The sequence below is a fragment of the Epinephelus moara genome, chromosome 20 (genome assembly GCF_006386435.1).
Source record: "Epinephelus moara isolate mb chromosome 20, YSFRI_EMoa_1.0, whole genome shotgun sequence".
In the NCBI taxonomy this organism is placed as follows: Eukaryota; Metazoa; Chordata; class Actinopteri; order Perciformes; family Serranidae; genus Epinephelus; species Epinephelus moara.
This window is the reverse complement of record NC_065525.1, coordinates 29,668,099-29,689,358: the sequence shown is the minus strand read 5'-3', so window position 1 is coordinate 29,689,358 and position 21,260 is coordinate 29,668,099. Positions and strand designations below refer to the sequence as shown.

The window sequence follows — 21,260 nt, the reverse complement described above, 5'->3', positions numbered from 1 at the left end:
TGTGTGTGTGTGTGTGTGTGTGTGTGTGTGTGTGTGTGCAACAATGAGGCCTACTTTGTGGAAGCTTGTGAAGCATGTCCGCAGCCTGTTTAATGAGATAGCATGTGGTATGATGCTATGTGTGTGAAATTGAAGCGCGGGCTGTGTAAATTGAATTAAATGGGTTTGTGTGCGATAAGAATGTGCATGTGAGGAACAGCCTGTAAGCTAGCACAGTCCGCCTATCACTGTGCGTGTGTGTTATGTGATTAACATGGACACAAGAGTAAATTTTTATTGCCGGCAGCTTGGATGATGGTGGAGGAACAAGTAGACTGTTCACCGAAACATGCCAGAAAAAAAATGGGTTTCAAATTATTTCTGCACATGTAATGAACACAGCGTTCAGTCCAAATTCCCCGTGGTTCGACATCCGCATGGTTTCACTGGAAGCTTTCACTGAAATAAATAGTTTGCTTTACTCGTTCCCTGCGGCAGCGAAAGCTTCCATCACCTCATCTGAGTCACCTCGAATGTCATTAATTAAAGTTTGGAGAGTGAAAGGCACCCTGGGTTTTCTGATCAGTCACCACTTTTGTGAAATCCTTTCTGAGTCTATTAAAATTGTTTCCTCGAATTCTTGCAAAGTGACTTAGACCATCACCAAAAGGTCAAAACCTGAGACTGTAAAGTGATTTCGGAGCTGTGTATTGAGCGGTGCACTACATCCCAGGGGGCCATGGATCACTACATTTGTTGATCAATCACTGATTAGCCAAGAAAAACAAATAATCTCTGAGCTGAGTTGTGTCAGAGCCTGAAGAGAGAACGTCTCCCCAACACCAGTGATCCATGTGAGCGCTCAAGGGCTGGGGGAGGAGGCGGTTTTAGTCAGTGATTCACCTCAGCCTTTCTTTACTCTCTGAGCCCTCTGAAAATACCCAAGGAGCCAAAAAGAAAATACCTCACAGCTGTTCTCTCGGCAGCCAAGCCATTCCTGTGATACTTTTCTTACACAAGCAGGCAGGCGGAGGCCCTGCGTCTGAACCGAGCTCCTGACGAGTCTTTCAATCCAACCTTTCCATAAGATAATCTCTGCCTTGTTTTAAACTTCACTTTAAAGCCCTCTTTGCCATTATTCTTGACTCCAGAAATGCTCTTAAAATTGCAGACTTCCTATGGGCCAATAAGAAAGGGATCAGGAGAAAACACAAGGAGGCTGGGGGTTGGAAGTATCACGTATGCCACTGGGAATGTCAGTGTCACGACCTTAGAGGAGAAGGCAAAAAGATCAGTCTCTGGAGCGCTTATCTTGCTCTCCATCTGTAGTAGATTTTGTGACACGAGGAGCACAGAGGGATAGAAACACTTCAGACAACCCCCCCTCCAGCTTCACCCCCTCCAAACCTGAAACAAAAGCACTCCTCTTGTTTTCTGGCTGTGAGAGAGGCACACAGCATGAATAATTAACAAGGGACAAACAATAACTATCAGCTGTCTATCTGAGAGTTGTCACTTATCTGTGGCTGGAATCAAAACAGAGTTGAGCTCATTTCTCAAGCAAGCAATACTCATTAATCCCACAAACACAATATTAGTTTATGCCTTAGGATACCCTCTAGTCACAGTAATTTGTTGTACTGTAACTTTTTCATTTCTTTCCCCACAAGTGATGATCTGTATCTTGTCTCATATGTATTAATAAGATGTTGACTGTCACCAGCACTCTGTTTGTGTAAAAGATCATCAGGGTAAACACAATGACATGAGTGATTATTTTGTCCAAAGAAGAGATATTTTCCCACTGAGACTACAACAACAAACTGTAGAGGAAGATAAGAGCCACATGAAAACAAAATATATTTGAATTCTGAGATTAATATCTTCAGTTTGAATTCAAAGAAAAAGATTAAAGTCAGAATTTTGCTCAAATTGTTTTTATTCTGCAACTGAAAGAAGACTTTGAGTTTTAAGGTGAAAAAAATCTGACTTTATTGTCATAATTAAGATTTTATGATGGATTTTTTTTGTCTAACACTTAGCATCCTGACATTAAAGCAATCGTTTGAGAAAAAGCGATCCCACCCTGATTTAGATGAGAGGATCAATACCACTCTCATATCTATCATTTAAGGGGGCATTTCCCTGATTGTCTACTTACTTTGTCAACTACAGTGTGGATCCCTGTTTGGCCCTGATTGGATTTTAGTTTCTGGGTGGTATTTGGGGCTCCACAGAAGTACATTTGAAAACTCAAAAGCAACAACTCTTTCCAGAAATCATGACCCACAGACCTTGTCATGAGCAGTTTCATGCAGGGACTATTTTCTGTACACCAACTACACCCACCAGCTGTATCACTGCGCAGAAGGGAGTGTTCATCTACTGCTAGCTCACTTAGCCCCACTGAGCTAGCTAACAATACAGCTCAGCTGAGGAGGACGCCATTAATGTTTACATCTCACATTGACCCAACCAGCATTTGTATGTGGGCCCCATATATGAGCTGAAAAACGGGCCCTATGTAGGATTGTCCAGGGGTTCCATTGTGGCTACATGCCAATTGCCCGCATGGGTGGTTTTACCCAAGTTGGCCAAAGATAAGATGCCTATTTTGGGCCCTTACCCAATTGGTGCCCAGGTAGCCGTAGCATAACCCATGTGGGGACCACTTGAATAAAACCACCCATGTGGGCAGTTGGCATGGAGTCATTATGGAACTCATGGACAGTCCCATAGGGCCCATTATCAGCTCATTTACTGACCACATGGGAAGTAGATGCACACTTGCACAGTGATACGTTTGGAAGGCGTAGTTCTGTAGAAAGAAAATAGTTCCTACGAGAAACTGCTCACAACAAGGTCCGTGGATTATCTTGAGTAACTGGGTCATGATTTCTGAAAAGAGACATTGCTGTTGAGTTTTATACAAATGTATTTTTTTGGCTGTTCGAGCACCACAAGCCAAGTGCCATCTAGTTCTATTATACTGGAGAGATGGTGGACGCCTTTATGGCTGATATATCCAAAAGTTGGCAACTCACGCCAAAGTAATCTAGCATGAAAAACTGCACTACAGGTAAGAGGAAATATATGTGTTTTTGATTTAGGGGTGAACTGTCCCTTTAACTCTTGGCAATAAGCACATTTTCCCCAAAATGGTGTTCTCCTTTAACCTGAAAACCAATTTAATGTGTCTCTAAGGAAGGAAAAAGGAGAATTAAAAAAAAGTTTTAGCAGAACTTGACTACAATCCAGAGGTATGCATCTTATTTTGACATGTGGCTCACTGCTGTTGATACAGATGCTAAAATGTATGATTTCTGCTGTGTGCATTAACAACTCCAAGAAGTCCTAACACCGGAGCGACAATAGAGCAGAAGGTAAACCGGGGGCGTGTATGTGAGCGCAGAGTCTCCGCCCTCCGGAGCAGAGCAGGCTGCTGGATGAGCCGCTCCGCTTTCAGTGACTTCACAAAACTGTTTGCATACCAATCTCTCCTCTCAACACTGCCTGTTACTGTTAGTCCAAACTGGGATCGCAGATCTCGGAGCGGTGGATTGTATTAGCTGGACTCTGCTGGGCACAAATCACCTCCGTGGACCTCCCAGCTGATCGGCATTTTTATTTTGTTTCATATCAACACTTCCCTCCAGCAGTCCCAGGCTTCTCACAGCGGCTTTTTGGTGACATTTACGCAAGGAAACAGCTTGTCACAGATACAGGTTTCGGCACTGAGCTGCGCTTTGAGGTAAGAAACACGCTTTACAACTACAAGTCTCCAACTTAAATGTGTTGAAATGACAAGTAAACGATCATATTTGGGATCCGTGGATTGTTTTCGCGACTGTCGTGTTGAACGCGCTCATTATTTACAACAGCTTGTCTGATGGGTGATGTGCTTTGATTGCTGCTTTACTTTGTTGCTGCAAGTTGAGCTAATGAACAAACAGCATGACAGAGAAATTACATTAAGAAGAAATCACACCCAATTGTTTAAATCGTTTATCAGGCTTCAGTCAACTTGAGGTCAGTGTTATTATCCTTTTGGGAATAAACACTCATGCGCAAACACCCAAGATCCTCAGGTGACTATCTGTGTCCTGAATCAGTCTGTGCAATGTGGTAAATATGCTGTGTACAGGTAATAGTGGGTTATACTATGAGAAACCTGACATCAGGGGGGGATCCAGAGTGATGTGTGTCAGTCTCCAAGCTGGCATCCTTCCCACGGGGCTCCAGCCATAACCGTGGTGAGGCTGTCTGCACACATGTATGGGGTCAGCAGATGGATGCCTCTGACGGCGCTACCTTTGCTGTAGGGCAGGAGTTCACTGTCAGTTTGCATTAATCAGAGAAGGATACATCATCCAAAACTACCTCATCCCCCTCCACTTCTCCCTCTGTGACTGAGCTCCACTGAGGCGAGCATGATGCTTTCAAGAGCTCTGAGATAGAAAAGTCAATACACTGAGGACACTGATAACACATGCTTTATTACAGCAGTGCTGATCATGTGACTTTTAAGTGAATTCAGGGTGGTTAACTCAAAAGTTTGGACACCAACAGAGTAAGAAAGTTATACTCCTGCTGACAAGACTCGAGCATTTCTCCAGATACAGTAACAGCTGGAAATAAGGTTATAATCAGATTTCACCTGAGGAGATTGGCTCCAGGGGAACCATTAACACACACCAGCGTCCAGGTGAGTGTGCTGGATTTTCTTGCCTCGAGTTACTCACTCTGGCTCTCTGTCTCCCCGAGGCTGGTACAGTGTGTGTCTGGAAAGAGGAGAGAAGAATCATATCACGCCCCACCAGCTTGCACAGACTGACAAATCAGCTCCTGTCGTGATTAATGAGCTGGGCTACCATACTGCTGCATCATGTAGAGATTTCTCTCTTTCTCTGTGTCTTTTTTGTTCCACCCTCCTTTTCTTTCCTTCTTCTCCCAAACCCCCTAAATGACTGGGAGTTAACAATTTGTAGAGAGAGAAGCACACAAACTGGAAACAGAGGCGTGTTTGTTCGGCATGTTGTGGGTGAACATTTGCCTTGTCAAAAAAAAAGAAACAGTAGTATTGATGCTTTTGGAGCAGCTGCCAACACGGATGACTAAACTCCGCCTAAAGCCTTTCTCTCCTCTGCTTGATTCACACGAGTGTTGGGAAATAGTTTTGTTGCTCAGACACACAAGTGATGTCTGCGGGATAAGTACAAATGCAAACAACAGGGTTTGTAAACCTACAGTGTAATTTATACAGGGAATAAAGGTTGGCAGCAACAATGCAGAGAGTAGCAATTAGGAGGGAGCATGTTTGAGTGTATTCAAATCTCCTCCGAGCCAAGCTGCTATTTATTCCGCCTACAGACACAAAACACCTGGTGTGAGACTTGCCACTGGTGATCAGTGCACTCATTTTTAATAGTGCCTCTGATAATGTGTTGCTCTTAATCACACATTTGCAATGCCAGCGAAGAAACGTACAGCAAACACAAATGAAAAGGACAAGAATGGAAGTGTGAGATAGAGTTAGAGAGACATACGCAGGCTGAAGAGACATATAGTTTATGAGTGTGAGTGTGTGTGTGTGTGTGTGAGTGTGTGTGTGTGTGGTGAGTTCTCTGCTGCTCGGCCTCCCAGTCCTTAGCAGAAAGTGTAAATTTCAGTGTATGGCAGCTCCTGCTGAGAGGGACTGGGTGACTGACACGATGCTGCCTGACCTGGCAGAGCACCGCTCATTAAACGCATGAAATTAATCAATCCATGGTTCCACTTGGTTGGGTGCCTCTCTACTCCTCTTTCCCCCTCACCACTTTAACTGTTTCTGTCTTTCCTTACTATCGGCTGATGTGCCTGCAAATGAGTCTGCTGCCTTTTTGGCCGGTCATTTGATCGCCAGCCCTGATTTCCCATCCTCGATTCATCCTGCCTCACCACAACCTCCGTCCACCTCCTCTATCTGTCTCCCTCTGTATCGTCTCATCTATTATTCTTTCTTCCTCTTGTCCCCATCCTTTCTCATCTGCCCCGTCTTCATTCCCCCTCTCATCCAGGCTGCAAAGCACGTCTGTATCTGTATCGATGAGTTCAGAGCAGCAAGGCGGAGGGAAAACGAGGCTGGGTCATCACTCTACACTCTCTTTCCCCTGTATCAGCCCCACTACGGCAGCAGCGGTCCGTAGAGAGCCCGGAACTAAATGGAGTATCTATTGGCTCAATGAGAAAATTGCTTTTTTCGATTGCTAGAGGACCCTTCATTTAATGTGTGTGATGCAGAGGCCTCGGCTAGTAATGGGTTCAGCATCTTTGTTGTCAGGAGACATGAGAAAATGAAATTTGCTTTTCAGCTGGCAGAAATAATTTACTCTGGGAAAGGTGTATTTTTCATCAGCTGTTTAAAAGCCATGAAGGTGTGTGTTATTATATATGTCTGGAGTGTGATTTGTGAGCACCGAGTGTTCAAACTCTGTGGTTTGATGTTGTGCAGTTTTAGCTAAAGGTCATGTCATACAAAAAACTGCTTTGGTGCTCCTCTAAAGATGGATTTAGTTGTTTGTTAGGGAGTTATGGTGTAGCTACAAGCATAGACAGACTCCTCAAAATGCAACTACGTGTTGGGTACGGCTGTGCCTGACTCAGAGTTATGTCGGTTGAATCAGATTTGGCTGTTCAATACGAATATTTGAGTACTTTTCCCCCTTTTTCCTTTTGTGGAGTTTGAGAATTTAAATGGGGTTTGGCAGGACGTTCAGGGTGACAGTGACGCTCATCTAATATAGTAAACAAGTTTAGTTAGCTAGTAATGCTAATAGATAGCAAATGTACAACACTTCCTGCCAACACTAGATATCAAACAAAAGCCAGAGACTGTATTGTATTAAGTTGCCATGAGCTGTTAATCCTCCACCTCTAAGCAGAAGACAAAAGATAATTTTATTTCAGAGCTTGATAAGGCAAAGCTTCTCTTCCTCCTGGCAGCTGCCTCTATCTCACTCAGGGTCACCCTGGGTCTGGGTCAGCAGCTACCTGTACCAAAGAGCAGCGTGAAAACAAGGAGCGCTCACTCTGCAGCTACATCTGGGGACCAAAATGTCCCCAGGAGAACACTACACACTGACGGACAAAATAAAAAAAGCAACAGCTGCTCAACTTAAAGAATCTCAGCTCAGATCTTCAACTGATGATTCAAATATCTGCCTCTCCGTTGGCTGTCGTTGGCTGTTAACTGCTGGACTGATGTAGAAAAATGGATTTATAGATAAAAGTAAAATGAAGCAAAGTTTATTTAAAACATACAAAGCGAATGAATCAACCACGATGTACATAAAGCATGAGACTGATGCATCCACAGTAGAACATCATATGTGTGTGGAGCGATAAGGAGACTGTAACCTTCCTCAAATAATTACATGAAACAAAGATAAATGCCATATTTACATTGCGTTTTCCACATCATTTAACTGACGTTCTCTTAATTATGTCACCTCTTGCTCCCTCTTCTTCTGCAGTGGTTTAATGGCATTTAAATAGAGAATTAGCCACTGACTGTTTATCTTCAGTGTGATATTTGCATAAAGATACTGGATAGAAATGCACAATAATTCGCACCTTCTTTTGCACATTGTCTGGAAATTTGGTCCAGTTTGGTCTAAACTTAAATTGAAACTTGTGATGGTTCAGTTTGAGCTAATTATCTTTTACAAGTTTCTTAAAACGTCTCCAATAAAGACATGATCTATTTTAGTACAAGCTTTTGGTCGATTTCCTGCATGGACATTAGAAAATGCTGTCTAATCCAGTGCTATCCACCCATTCATGCATTCCTTTGGCCCTTGCGTGTCTCCATATGGGCCAGGAAGTAGTGAATGACCTAAGCTAGTTCGCTGAGAGCAGGAAGCTGGGGGGCCCCTCCATGCTGACGTTTCCTTTTTATCTGGAGGAAGCAGGCCGGCTGTTTGTGCTCAACCCAAGAATTCTTTGTGCTTATCTTGCGTTCACCCTATTTCCCTCAATAATGGCTGTGCTGAGCAGGTAATGAGGTAAAAGGTATGTATTTGACAAGCTGGGCTCAGCAGATAGCGGGCTCTCCAACGGGCTCACGGCTTGGTAGGCGCTTAGTCGAGGGTACACTCAGCCCCGTATCGGGATGTTCAAATCACATCTATCTTGAAATCCCCCCAGCCATCTTTTCCCCCGCATAATGTTTTTCAGAACTAATAAACCGTGTCACTCAGGTGTCCATTAAAGGCCGCTGGTGAATACCCGCTGGTCATTACACTGAGCAAGCACACTCGGTAAATCCCTCTGCCTTTGCTGGAGGGTTTCTTCATCACCTTGTGCTCTTTTCATCCCCCAGATGTAGTCAAAGCTCAGAGAGGAGCTTAGGCTGGCCGGGGAGTCTGGCACAGATATGTGACACGGGGCTGACTTGTGGGGAGATTACCTGCCTGGCTTTAACACAACTCTGATCCACTGAATGATGCTGAAGTTTAAGCACATTGCCGCCTGAAAGAACATGGAACAAAAGATGTGGCAGAGCACCACACAGCGTTATGCTTTATGTGTGGTATTTGTTTTTTTGTTTGCCGCATGAACAACCGGCTCTTTACTTAGTTCACACAATAGCGCTGAGTTGACTCACAGTGGGCTCAGTGTTGGCACACTGGGCAGGAGGAAGCTGGGTGCTAATCAAGTAGCACCAGGGAGGAAGAGCTCATTTTATGGATGTGTTTGTTTCCCACACTCACTGACTAACACTAAAGCTTTTCACTATGGATGATATTTGGTGCCAAATTTAACATTTTATAGATAAAGAGCTAGTAAGACTCCTTGTTTCTTGGATAAATCGCTTGGTTCCAGTTAAAGATTTCGATAAAGACACTATTCAGAGGAATCATTTATAGACACACATGGAGGATTGTACATTGTGAATCATTGCAGGACAGATGATGTGTAGAGAATAAGAAAAACACTGTTATATTTGGAGTTCATACTGTCAATAGACTGAATGTGAGGAGGTGGAACATGCTTCTCTGTCTGTATGTAAGCAAACATCCACAGGTGTTGTTCTGTGATGGGGTTCAACATTAATGTTTTATTTTCACTTGCTCAGTCGGGCAAGTGGATCAGAAATCTGCCAGCAAGAAATTGATTTTTACTCGCCCCATACAAATTGTTATATCTATTATAGCTGTAATGAAGTAACAAAGACTAAAGTTAAATGTCATGTTTAAATTTTATGAACGCCACCCAACTGAACTACTGATTCCAGGATAATTAAAATGCTTGCTTGCGTTTCAGCTCGTAAACTTTGTCTTTATCTGCTACCAAGTGCCCGATCAGTGCTGCATGTGTGCAACTCCCAGCCAAAATGAGAAGGAAGAGAGGTGACTCAGTTCTTAGCCACTTCCATCATCAGTTCTGGAAAAACAATGTTTGTACTTGTTTGTTAACACTAGCTGAATCAGGCAGGTCAGTTGCTAGATTTACTTGCCCCACGTGGCACTTTACTTGCCTCGGGATATCGGACAATCCTTATTGTTGAGCCCTGTATACTTGTTCAGATTTTGGGTACTATGTTTGTATGTCCAGTTCTGTTTGGAACAGGATTTGCTGTTTGTGGTTGAGATTTGAAGGATGTGCTGTACACATTAGAGCTGAATACACAAGTAAATTAACCAGTTATTTGATAAAGATCTTGTTTGAGTGTTTCAAGTGCTTTTTAAGTCATTTATAAAGCAAAAAATCCCAAAATGTCCTGCTTCCAGCTTGCAGAGATTCACTATAATAATTGTGAACGGAGTGTCTGTTGGACGTCACCTTGCACTTTAGGAAACTGTGATCACCAGTTTTCTAGACCAAAAAAATTAATTGATTTATCAGAAAAATAATAAGCAGATTAAGTCATAATGAAAATAAGCTGCAGCCCTCTGTGAACCTCTTTGACCCACGGTTCCCCATAAAACTGTTTTCTGTGTGCATATGCAGGGACTTTTTTTTTTTTTTTTTCACATAAGTATGACATCAGTTTCCACTGATGAGGAGGCAATGGCATGCTTCTGGGGATAAAAGCCATTGTGCTTCACTTTGGGCCACTGTTCTGCTTCTCTTTGGGTACTTTTCGGGGATGGTACTGCGAGCCGAGCTCAGCCCAGATCTGTTTTTTCAGCCTCTCCCAGTGACTCATTGGGTCTAATGGTTCTCTCGTCTCCTGACTCAGGCATTTTTCTGATGAAATGGGACTCTCTCCCGGCTTCTGGTCTTTCTCTTTTCTGTTGCCCCAGCCACAACTGTGTCCCGTCTCTCCTCTACTCCACCCCTTCTCCATTCCCAGGTTCTCCTCCTCGAATGCTCCTGCTCTTTCCATCCACGTTTCTGGAATAAGAGAATATAGCTTTACAAGATTGCCCTCATTAGTCTTCTGGGGCTTTAAAAAAAAAAAAAAAACGTGTCCTATTTTATTACATATTCAGCTCTGCATTTTTTATTTCCTCTGCCTAAAGGGGATCTGAGTCCCTGTAAATATCCTGTTTATTTTTAATCACTGATGATGGGCTACACAGTATAATGTGATATGGTAATTGTTTCTCGCAAATACAAACACACACTTGCTCTCGCCACAAATTGATTCCGTAATGTAGAGTGCAGAAATTGTTGTAGGGATGGACAGTAGATTGGTAATGATGACCCAGATAATTAGCCTATTATCATTTTAAACAAATTAAATGCATGTCGGGTGTTGGAGCTGGATGTTCGCTCATTAACTCACCCTCTCTTGATTGGAAGTTGGGATATGAGGCCGAGATGGTGCGGTTACATCAGATTTATGGACACAGGGAGGACTGGTAGTTGGTATATATGACGTAGTCTTGTTTGCTGTCTCGGCTTTTCCAGCATGGCTGAATTATAGAGTACCTCTAAGAGATTTATTTTGAGCGTGATTTGGGTTTGCATCCCAGTCTGCTAATAACACTTTGCCGTTCCAGTCAGTGATAACCGTACAAACCTCAAATACGTAAACACAAATGCACATGAAGCTCTCCCACACACACACACACGCACACACACACACACACACACATCCCTGCAGTCTGGATGCTGCTGGCAGAACTCAGCAGGAAATGGGATTATTTTATATTTACTGTACATGCATCTCATATCTGCTGGAATCTAGGTTAAATGTTTTGCATTGAACTCATAAACATGGCACAGAAAAAACCTTAGCAGAGACTTCTTGATTTCGACTTGGAAGTGAAGGTTATAAACTTCAGTAGATCTAACTGGGCTAATGTGATTCTCTTTCTTCCTTCTTGCAATCTGATTATGTGCATTTGTATTCAAATACCATGCCAATATGAGTAAGTACTTTGAAAAGCCCCAGCAAATTTCTTTCCGCTAGGCTGGCTGTACTTTGCTGCCTTTGAAGCCCACACACCTTGTCCATAGCGCTGCTCCCTGCAGCTCCTGTGGGATAACAGCAACGTTACAGTCCCTCCCACAGGGCGAGACTCACCGCAGGTCTATCAGACATATGGGCTCCTTGTCAGCCTCCGCAGCATCGGGGGGACAGATCAGTGTTTGATTAAAAAAAATCCACAGCGGGGTCCAACTTCTACCTGGGGAAACTTGGGGGAAGGGTTGGCTAATGATGTCTCTCCTGCCAGGATCACAAGACTCTGAGATTGACGCTTGTGTTTCATTTCTAGCTTGTTAAAGAGCAGGAACTGAATATCTTCAGAGCTCCTAAACAAATAGCAGTGTAAGGTGAGGGCCATCTGTCTGTTTGTATTTAGAGCCTCTCTTGTGGTTTGCTTTGCTTGACTGATAATGTTATCTCACCTGCAGTTACAGCACATAAAGTCCTCCTGTGTTGAGAGTGTGATGCAGGTGTCTGCAGGATTCTCTGCCGGTGTTTCTTCAGTGTCATTCTGTTTATTGCCCTCAATCACACCATTACGCCACATGTGGTTGAAAAGTGAAGCACAAAAGGGGCGCTGAACTGTTACTGACATCGTAGCCCTAAAGCCAGTTGAGGTCGTTCAAGCAACCCGACCGGTTTGTGTGCTGATTGCAGTGCTGATTCTCGGACAACTCCCCTGCATGCTTCTTGCGATGATGAATTTACTTGTCTTAACAGCCTCTGCATGTCTGACTGAATAGTAGCCATTGCCTTTTAGCAGCAGATCAAATGTACATGCTGTAGACAGTTATTTTTACTCCTCAAAAGGGAAAACAATTAGACAGCAAAGACCGAGCGCCTCACTGCCTCATGATTATTTGATGGTGCTTTATGAAATTTTTAGCCCACCACCACTTTAAAAGTGCGCTTCTCGAGACGGTATTCACGGGTCACTGGACTAAAACACGGCCTCTGTCCTTTGGGCAAACAGTTGGTCAATGCCAGTCGATGTGTTACGGCCACAAGCAAACCACGGTGCCATTACTGTGGAGGGAATGAGCTGCATTTTATAAACTCAGTGGCTCAACTTCAACATGGAATCCTTAAGAGCGGTTTTCTAAGAAGAGAAGAGCAAAAATAGATATGAGGCAGTATTTTCTTCGCTGTAAAATTTCTTTGCTAATAGTTATTAGGGTAAACACATGCACACCATGAAGCATAATTCCTTTTTTCCCTAATCCTCACTGCGCTGCATCTCCTTTTCTTTGAAGCTTAGGGAGAAAGGAGAATCCACTGCACAGAAAAGCTAGCCACTGTTTAACCATTTGAAGTATATTAAAGGAGTTTGATATTTTCATGAAAATGTATTTCAGTCTGTACGTCAAATCCGGGGATCACCTTCACATGTGTTTGTCAGAGATAGCACAGGCACGGCAGGTGTCTCCGGTACGTGAAATTAAATTGGCTGCAATGTTCATTGATTTAGGCGTACAGATGCCTTTGGGGATTTTATTTTCAGTCGAACATCAGGTGATCTTGGATGGCTTCCCACTGATTTGTCATCCGTCCCGTGTCAGAACGACGGGCCAGCAGCAAAGTCGTCCAACCTCATCTTGACCACCTGGGTGTGACGCTCAGAACTGTGAAGTGTTTGAGGAAAAAAAGCAGACGGCTCAGGCATTTCTCCAAGAGTTTGCGCCCTGGAGAAACGGGCCCAGATCATGTTTCCCGATAACACTTGGCAGGAGTTGGATCCCATGTGAAATGCTTCAGCACTAATGTTGAAGCCAGAGTGATTTTGTGGGTGTCTCTGAAAACCCCTGGATGTATAGTGGTTCCTTTGGTTTTATCTGTCAAGCCATACAGTAAAAAAAAATCATCCGTCTTCATAAAGAAGAGGGAAAGATGGCTGCAGGGAAGATGGTCTTTTCATAAAGCTGGGCTGTCTGTGCAGTAGAAAGATGCAAATACTTTACCATTAGTGCTACATGACTGGAGAAAACAGAGGAAGGGGGCTGTGGCATTTGCTTTTACAAAGAGATAGAAAACCTACAACTACTAGAATGTGCTGCGCCGCACCGGATCAATGAACACTTCCATTTGTGGGTGACATATAGCTAAAATATGTTTCTTAATATCTGAGGCAAGAAATTGGCAACACAGCAACAGAAGCTTGGTTCATATGTGATCAGCACTGCTTAGTTTTAGTGTTTGATCTCGGTATTTTCAGTCTCTCTGTGCGTTCCAATACCCATATTACCATACTATATAGTATGCCAGAAAAAGGTTTAGTATGTCACAATACATAGTCTGTCAAATGTAGCATGCCAGAATTTTTTTGTATGCAGTTAGCAGTATGTCCTGATTGTGTGCATACTGCATGCAACAGTGCATACTGTTCAAGGGCAGCTGCAGTACCTACTAAAAGTAAAGAGGAAAAGTATGCGATTCGGAACACCATCTGTTTTTACAACACAGGAAACAGTGGTGCCCACTTCCTGTTCACAAACAGCTTGTATTACAGCTAAACAGTGCACTGAAACATGTTTCTTAAGACATTTTAGGCAAGTAAAGGCAATGTAGTAACAGAATTTTGGTTTATATTTGCACTGCCTGGTTGTACAGGGAGGTTTTTTTGTCTGAGTTTGAGAGACAGCGAGAGAGGGGCGGGTCTCTATCACAGCCTGCTTCTATACTCTTTGTGTCTGTGGTGGTGGGCATATGAAAATGTGAAAGTACAATCTGTAGCTCGAGCCTGCAAAAATCAGATTAGCAGGGAGATCTGGGCGCTGGTAAGATGGAGGGCAGTTTACCACAGTTCATTTACACAAACTGCCCACATTGTTATGATACAAAGCTGGTTGAAAATCATCAAAGTCTCCCTTTAACTGGTGGCTCAGCTGGAGGCTCCAAACTGGTGCTGTAACTCGCTGCTTGCTTGGACAGACGACAAAACAGGATGTAACACAGATAAAACAGCTTTTAAACTACTTTCTTTAATACATAAATAAAATTTAGTCTCAGTCAGTTACCGGACATGATCTCATTTGATCTCCCCACATTAAAATGATGCACGAAAGAAACAATGAAGGAGGAGAAGGCCAATGTTGTGAGCAATTACTGAAACCACTTTCGCTTATCTCTGCAGGCAGTTTGGATTTGGACAAGCTGCTTTTTTTATGTAATAAGGAACAGATGTCCAACCTTTTCTTACTCAAAACATCTCTGAGTGAGCTTTCCTTACATTTGCCACATCTAGAGCAACCCCCACCTCACACAGCCACCCAGCCTTGATAATGCAGTCAATGCTGCGCGCTTTCAAAGCACTCCCTTCAAATATTTGGCCGGCTCTTCTTGCGTATGTATTTATTCTGTTGCTTTTGGCCTGAGCCGAAGTTTTGTTGTGGTTCCAAGAAGCTTGAGACTTTGCAGACAGTTGGAGATATTGCAAACTTTTAAAACAAAAACCATTTAATATCTCCTACTGTAACTCTGCAGCTCATTATGCTGAATCTCCTCCATAATCTCCCCCTGCTTTGCTCATATCTTCACCATTTGGTGGCTGGTATCAAAGTCTCATGTGGTGAAAATTAATGAGTCGCGTTTTTCCTTTGTTGTGTCGGCTCATACGTTGTTTGTCTGGACTATATGACAGAAGCCCTGAGGAGATATCAGCTTTCTGACTTCTCGTAACAATCTACAACATTCATCTGTGGCAATTTGATGAACACTGCTAAAGTCATGGCTACAGGTGATTAGCACAGCAGTCACACAGTGGCTCGGCTTCAGCTCACAGGACTTCAGTACGTGCATCTCCTAGACAAGTGGAAGGAAGATAGCAATTGTCTTTTTTTTGCATTTTCTATTCAAATGTTTAAATAAGCAGAAGAGCGGTAATGTGTTTCACCATAAATATCCCAGCTGTGGTCACTCCTGTGGTCATGTTACAGTAGTGGAGAGCACTAAATGGGCTGTTTATTTATAGCTGTTAGGCTGCGGTGGGCTGATGGAGATATGCTATCCCGCTAACACTGCAGTGTGCACGCTTGGGCGCGTTACTCACAATTTCATCACTGCACCCAATTAATACCCAACACAGCATCAGCAGCATCTGCTCGGGCAAGACAGTTGTCATCAGAATTGGAAGTACGCTCAGCAGTGGGGTTTTTGCTATTCTGAACTTGTCATCTGCATGTTCTGCATGAGCACGCTCATCGAGAAGCTTCCGTATTATGGCTGTTTTCGTAGTTTTGTGTCGTAAATCAAAACCAATCATTTTAGATAGGCTTGACCTCACCGTGTTTCTTTGACCACATCCGTCTCCGCACAATTGTCTCAAATCCATCATGTTTTGTGGTGTAAACCTATTGACTTGTGTTTCTTCAGGGACCAAATCTTGGACCGCCTCCAAGCAGCTCAGTTTCCATCCTCTCCCCATCTTTCCTCTGTCCCCCATAAATCAATGTGATGTAATTGCATAAACTCCCTTTCCCACAGCTCGGGGCCTGGAGGCAGTGTATTCTCAGAGAGAAAGTGTTTCAGTGTGGCCAGTTAACCTTAACCCACTGACTCCCACAACTGTAATGTCCCTGGCTTGTGAAAGTTTTATTTTGGCCCTGAAATATTGCTGTTTGCAGAGTTCCTTTCAGTGGTAATGTTTGATGTTTCATGCATTGTTGTTCCAAGCAGCAGGGCTGTGGAAGTTAACTTTCTCACAGCTGGTACTGACTGTTTACATCTGGCTAATACACTTTAAGGTCAGCAGATTAAATCTCATTTCTCTGAGTGCTTTTTGTGTTGAGCCAAGCATGATTTCTCCTGACGTCTCCCCGCTTGTGGCTCCCTCAGCCTATCGAAGGAATGTTTCTTAAAGCACTCCTGCATTTTCACTAGATTGTGCCATGGAAAATGTCCAACCCTCTTTTTCCACATCTCAGTCCCTCTTGGCTTCCTCTTGGGACTCACATACAGGCAGGATATCTCCTCAAAGGATATCTTTCAACTCCTTATCCCAGGAGTATCGAGCTTAGAGTGAACCGATGTGGAAAGGAGTGTACCTTAAGGTTTTTGGAGTGGGCAGAAGTCTTAATCACACAGTTCAGAGTTCTTCCTTATCCTAGTTTCATCTTCCACTGCTCCAGTAATCCTCCTGCCATCCGTCTCGCCCTGCTCTGCCGAAGAACACGAGTGATAAAACCTTCTCTTTTTTTTTTTATACCCCTCATGCAGAAACATATTTTCAGGCTCTTTGGCCATTAGTGAGAGCATATTTGACAGTGTGAGAGACAAAAAGCATGAGTCATTTTCACTGCTGGTCTCTCTGTGATGTTGTGAGTTTGTCACAGCTTGTTACCTGCTATCACCACAGCTGCCACATACAGGCTGACACAGATGAAGGATTCGGAGGGATTTGGGGTTCTTCGGCACATGTGCAGCTTTATGAGGAGGTCCCAGTGTGGAGCCCCCTCTGGGCTGAGGAAATGATCCAGATGCAAAGCTTCTGGGTCTCGTAACGCAGTGGGACACCTGCCCTGCTGCTCCTGTACAACCTCCTGCAAAATCCACAAAGACGCAGACCATCAGCTCTTTGTGTGTGCAGCTACATAGTTATAAAGGTCTGTTTTATACTTGTAGTCTTTGTAGCTTGTATAATACGTGTGTTGGCTTTCAGTCTTGCAATGGAGCACAGCTTTGTGTGTTTCAGTGGAGCACAATTATTGCTAAGCTCAAGTCAGTGTTTGCTCTTGAACAGTCTGCTGCCTCAGTCACTCCTAAATACACCTGAATGTAAACTGTTGAATCCAATGCTAGGCTTTGCATTTTGAATAGTTTCACCAAAGTTAATGGCTCTAAACCTGACATAAGTTACAACACAAGACTTACTTTTTCTCCAGGGGTTTGATAGAAAGGAAGACCTGCTCTGAGTAAAGCCATGCCACGCCCATTTGTGTTTATACTGTCAGTTTAGCCTCGCCATACCACGCCAAGCCACGCAGGAGATGGACCTTCTCAGGAGTAGGTCCAAAGACGGGCCACCCGCCCTCAAGGGGGGAGCGGTGACGTCTTGCCGACTGCAGCCAACCCCCGACGACCCTGCTTCTCTGCCCCAAACAAGCTCTACTCTACTCACCTCTGTCTGCAGTAGTATACTTGTTATCCACTACAGTTACTGAGAAACAATATGTAATTGAATAACAGTCACTAATCCAAACGTTGGTACTTAGGAAAGAGTTACAACTAAATGTAAAAGAATATATGAATTTTCATTAAAAGTTGACAGTTTCAGTGTTGAGTACTGATCAGAAAGTGATCAAATGCAATCACTTACATTACTTTGATGATGTAACTGCAATAGTTACATTTTTAACAGGGTAACTTGTACTTTGTAACCTATTACATTTCAAAAGTAACCCTCCCAACACTGCATGTAGATGAATACACTAAGTTAAGCTTGTGTTTATAGGTGCTGTTGAAGAAAAAAAACTACGAGTCAGTGCAGTTTTTTGTTATGGATATCTTGTCCATTTCCAGAGGGGGATAATAAATCAACTTACCTTCTTTATTACTCAATAAATCTGAGCACAAGAAATTGATTTTAGCATACGCATAATTGCCTGTATCAGATCAAACTTCATTGATTTTTACTGTCAACTAGTTAGATGCAAGAGTGCAATCAGCAGGGACCTCCTCATATTGATTCATGAGGTGTTAATATCATATCTGCTGCAATCAAATTGTTACAGTTCTGTAATATTGCCTTACCATATTCACATTATTTTTGTAATTGTGCTTATTTTTTTAAAACGCTGCCCCCTGACAGTTGATTGATATTGATGAGTGATAGTACTCCATAAGTAGGATTTCCCCCAGGAATTGGTTTAGCAGTGGTAGTTGCCACCCAGATCTCAACGCTTTTCATCTTGTACTCAATTTAGTAAAAGTAGCAACACTCATTTAATATACAGCACTTCTGCTCTTTCCCTGAAGGTTAATGTTTTATTTCTTAAGAGTGTATTGATTTTCAGGATGTTAGTGAAGGTGCTCCACCATAAATCACTGTGGGAGCTCCAAGGTGTGTCTCTAATGTGTTTCTGGAGTCTTTTGTCCAGATTAAGCAACAGGTTTCTTCACGCCTGTTCCTTCTGTACTTATCTCGACATGGTTTTTGAGAGGGATTTTGGCTGTATCGCTGCGACAATTAACAATGCCATGACAAAGTTGTGAAATCCAAAATACCAGCAGGCCTCGGATATAAACTGGGCAGAGATCCTGCCATCGTCCTCCACGTTTGTTTATACTTTTGTGTTGTAATGTGACCCACATGTTTGTACTCACAAACAATGGAAGTCAGTGTGTTGTTGCCGGCCAGGCTTTACGATGTTGTTTAACCTTGTCTGAACCTGGTCGAAAACAACGCGTCTATGCTTCAAATATGCCAAATAGAAACATTTGTTTTGGAATCTGAATTATCTGGATGTCAGAGTGGTGTGTGAGTAGAGTAGTTAGTTTTGCTGGGTGTGCTCAGTAAAGTATGCAGTGAAAACCATCAGCAATGGGAACCAGACCCACTGGGCCTCAGATTTTGGGCTGAACTCATGGTGTAACTACCAGGCAGCGATCCAAGTGTCCCTCTGCCCTTTTTTTGGTTTAAATCTTTTCACTGGGAGTTATATTTTATACTAATCCTAGTTGTGTGTCAAAGTTTTTGTTTTTCATTTGCACTGCCATGTCATGTACAGCTGCCAAGTGGTCATGAAGCAAAATTCAGATTAACAACAGCAAAACACTGCTTTGGCAGTTTCCCGTGCATATGAGCAACATATCTATTTCAGAGAGGGAGTTTTGCTTGTGGAGGAGTCCAAACTCAAATGCCCTCCACTGGTTTTAATTATAAAAATAAGTTGCATCTGGTCCCACTGAGCCAAGGATCTGTTTCCACTTCTTGTGTATCTTCTGCATTGAGATGTTTACCGTATTGTTTGTCAGCACACTAAACAGCTTCTTTCTTCAGCAATATAAAGATGAAGGTGAGGGCATGTTAAGGACAGATAATCACAGTTACAGGTAACCTTACAGGTACAGGACAGCCCCCTCTGATAAGGACCTTGTGGTTATGATCACAGCTGAAGTCTTTGCCACAGAATGTGATTTCAACAAATGTACAGAACATACTGATCTCTGGTATTTTAGTAAAATTTAAATGAGACCTAGAAATGGTTACCAGATGTGTTCTTCTTAACTCATGCTGCAGTGGCTGGTTTGACTTATAGGACAACAGTGGCCACGTATTTCTACATCCAGTGTCTTGTGGAAAATATAACCATGTGTTTTAGTAGAAATACCATGGATTCCCACTGGATTTCAGTCTTTTGGGTGTAGCAGTCAACACTAAACAACAAATATACTCGTCAGTTACTGTTGTGTAAGTGTTATAAACATATTTCAAGTCCCCTCTTGTTTAGAGTGAGTAGGTTTAGGGCCAGTTCAGGATGTGCTGGTTGACAATTCCTTATCAGAGCTGAAATGATTAGCCAATTAAGCAATTGATGTAATGCCAGAAAATTATTAGGACTGTCCATTTAGACTTGGGTTAGAATAGTCACACTGCAGCTACTCGACTATTTACACCCATCCCCATGAGGTGTTATTATGGATCCCACTGAGTGCTGTGAGTGGCTACTCAGAGGTGGTTAGTTGAAGAGGTGAAGGTAAAGAGGTCATGGTTAGGGCTTGTACTAGCCAATCTCAGACATTCTCTGAGAGTAAAGTGGTAGATTTTTAAGATGAAACTCACAAAAGTGCCACCAAAAAGTCTGGTGATGTATTATAAAGAGCGAAACAGTCTACAAAGGGAGTGAGACACAGTGGATAAATGGGTTAAGCACACGACTTTCGCACATGAGACAGGGGTTTGTTTCCTGTGTGAGTAAATGCTGGGTTTTTATGTTTAGACTTAGTTGACTTATTAGGCTTATTGCAAGTTTTTTGGATGTATAAAGCTGCCGTATGCACACTGTGTTAATCAACTTTGGCAGAATAGCTGAATAATCCCATTTGTGTTAATGCCATATTTCAGTATTGTTAGGATGCCCAGGAATATACACTTGGGTGTAGACAGCCACATTGGCGATCCTGCCTGGGTGTAAAGAGCATTGTTGGCTAATCGTACGAGCAAGCATGAACGCCCTACATTCTCTATTTCCATCATCTCAATTGTCAGGATTTGTTGCTTTTGTTGAATCTAGTGATAAAAACTTTTGGTTTTGGAATTGTTGGTCAAACAAAACAAGCAAAGTCAAGATATCGCCTTGGGCTTTAGAAAACTGTGACGAGAATTTTTAGAAAAGCTTTAGACCTTTTTTAGCCCAAATGATGACAGAATAATCTGCACAAATCTATAATGAAGACAATCATTGCAGAGAGGGCATGGCATATATGGATACTATGTCGATATCATGATATAAGACTCGATATCACCTTAGATAGATAGATTTTCATGATATTAGGGACGTCCCGATCAACTTTTTGGCCCCGATCCGAGTCATTCGATACTGACTATCTGCCGATGCGGAGTCCAGATCCGATACTTCTATTTTCTTAGATAATACAGCTGCACAGTGCACACATTAAGTACATTGAAGTTATTCAAAAAATCCCTGCAAGCTGTTCCTTCATGTTCATGTATTTATTACTTATTTATTACAAAATAAGTAAATAGGTCAAAAATCTTTTTGACCTTGTCTCTGTCTCTTTGAAAGAGTACCCTGTTCTTCAGTGTTTGTAGCTTTGTTGCAACCGTTGCCTGAGTTACCTGAATGTACAGCATTTCATTCAGTGTTTATTTTCAGCGTCTGTACATCTTTTTTGCAGATTAGACTTT

The 21,260-nt window shown here is 42.8% G+C and overlaps 1 protein-coding gene across 1 annotated transcript in view; it reads left to right on the top strand.

Moving 5' to 3' along the window:
* The first annotated feature begins 3,429 nt into the window (after positions 1–3,429).
* The window catches only part of tspan18b (tetraspanin 18b), a 41,342-nt gene continuing 23,511 nt past the window's right edge, over positions 3,430–21,260 (top strand). The window contains exon 1 of the mRNA XM_050073182.1: positions 3,430–3,730. The gene's annotated coding sequence lies outside the window, so the exon portion shown is untranslated. The remainder of the gene's footprint in view (positions 3,731–21,260) is intronic.